We start from the raw sequence: 2568 nt of genomic DNA, 5'->3' as shown, positions 1-2568 counted from the left end.
TTTGTCACCCCTACTCAACACAAAAGCGGAGAAATTGGGTTTGACCCGAACCGATTTAGCCGAGTCGAGTGTGAAAATTTGTAGAAAGCCTAGGGTTTTTTTTTTTTTTTTTTCACCCTACCAATATCCTTTCTGTCATCTTTCAACTTCCGGCGGAGGTGCTTCAGTTGGTGGAGTTGGACTACTGTCCTTTTATCTGTTAGTTTTTATTCTGTTTCCCAAAAAAAAAAAAAAAAAAAAAAGATTTTCATACCGTCTAGAATTACACAAGAACTACAAGTTTTATTTGGATCTACCAGATTTTCAAGTTGATATGAATTTTCATGAAATAGCTAGGTAATTCAATCTTGTATTTGTATAACTTGTTGTATAACCGATCTTTTATTTATTAAAAAGGTATTCTAATTAGAGGACCTTCCACTCGTATCAGTCTCATAACGCGTGTCAAATTTAAGTCGTACACTTGCACAATTCAGGGATTCGAACCCATACTTGATAGTCGACACATTGCGCGCGCTACGCGCGCAAGCAAAAGCACTATATAAGTATAACGTGTTTCATCCATCTAATATTGTTTTGGATCCTATCTCACTACACAGTGTGTTAAAGTGTGTCACGTATTCTTGTACAATGTATTAATAACATGTATTAGATAGATTAATACGTACCCAGAAAAAAAAAATAATTAATTAATTAATACGTGAAACACGTTAGACAAAGCCTGTAACATGTATTAGATAAACTTTTATGCTCATAAGTTATTTAATGGTATGCATTCAATCTTTTTATTTAACCTGTCTCACGTGTTAACTTGTATTTATTTCACATCAAAGCCTATTATTGATCGCTAATTTAGCAACAAGTCTAAATTATTAAGCCTTTACTGTCGACAACTTAAAATCATAAGTTATTAGTTGTATTCTGTCCAAAAAATAATAATAAATACAGTAAAAATTAGTTGTATTAAATTATCTTTAAAAGTTCAATAAATAAAAATAAATAAAAAAATCATTAAAAATCATTAGAAACTCATATTTTTTAAACTCTGTAATAGAAATTTGCGTATCTGTGAATTTGAGGCCTTAAGACCTATGTGTGAGGTGAAAAATAACTCACAAATCATGATTTGAGCTCAACTAGTTACATGCCCCTCCTATATTTTATTCATGAAGTGAATGGATTGAGTTGGAAAAATCTCTACAAGTTTGATTATTAAATGAGTGGAATTTGAGAAAAAAATTTGTTCAATTTGTCTTATTGTCATAGCATGCATGTTAAAAAATAATAATAATAAATAAATAATAAAAAATAAAAATTTGGATAAATTTCACTTCCCTCTCAAGTTTATCAATATTTCACGTAAAATCCTCTAACGTTTTATAATCTCATTTATATCCCTATCAGTGACAACCGTCTAATTTGATAATAGTAATGTGTTATTTTACCTTTTTCCAAATGAATTGTATATTGATTAAAGCTACGATTTCATGTATTAGAAGGGCAAACTAACCTTCTATCAAATTTCTCATGCGGACATCAGCAGAATCCGTTAAGTGCCTAGCGACAGTAAAGAATATATTACATAAATCAAAGTCAGGGAAGGAGAGGTATAAAACGTAAATGGGTTTTCTGGGGATATTGACAAACTGTAGAAAATATAAATTAAATTTAACACCACCCCCCCCCCCCCCCCTCCCCCCCAAAAAAAAAAAAAAATTGGGTTTATATTAAATTAAAAAAAAATTAAAATCTTGATTCAGTTAAGTTGATTTACAATATTAACCAAAGTTATTAGCAATGCAAAAAATAATCCAAAAAACATGTGCATGATAGAAAATTGAATTCTAAACAATTTCAAAGAATAAAAATCATTTTTAGAGCACAAGGTTTCTGTGTTGCCCTGGAATGGTTAAGATTATTTAATTATGAAATCAAAGTTGTTGCTGGAATCGATTTCAAATGTCAGATGTGTTGGGAAACGTGCAAGTTTTAAAAACTTTTCGAGGGATTTTGATTCATAGATCTTGATTCATCACATAGAGACAAGTTTTATGCAAAAATAAAAATATGATGTATCATTCAATTAATGGATTGAATACTTACATCAAAGGTCTGAGTAAACCTTTAAAACTTTCCTCTAAAGTGAATGTTCTCACTTATTGTAGATCCCTTAGCAAGATGCCTTCTCCTTGGATCTCCATCTTCTTGGTAATTATTTTGCCTTTAGGAATCACTCATAAGCCTCCATGAATTACCTTGGAAAACTAGGCTTGTGGGAGCTTCTATTACATGAGACCATAAACCCTAATTTTCTAGAGAGAAAAAATTTATTCCTTTTTCCTTCTCATAAAAATCACACCCCCAAAAATATACATAGACCATGTATATTTATAGGCAACATAAAAATAAAGAAAAGGAAACAACAAATCATTCTCCATCTCTAATTCATATATCTCAAATCTAATATGATTCCAATATCAAGTTGGGCTATGAGTGAGAATCCATTGGGCCTATTATTTTATTGGCTACAATGAATTAATAATTGGCCCGGTCCATGGACCCAATTCA

The sequence above is a fragment of the Cornus florida genome, unplaced genomic scaffold (genome assembly GCF_030987335.1).
Source record: "Cornus florida cultivar Cherokee Brave unplaced genomic scaffold, ASM3098733v1 CherokeeBrave_3.0.0_Hap2_Chr11, whole genome shotgun sequence".
Taxonomy (NCBI): domain Eukaryota; kingdom Viridiplantae; phylum Streptophyta; class Magnoliopsida; order Cornales; family Cornaceae; genus Cornus; species Cornus florida.
This window is presented reverse-complemented; position numbering follows the sequence as displayed.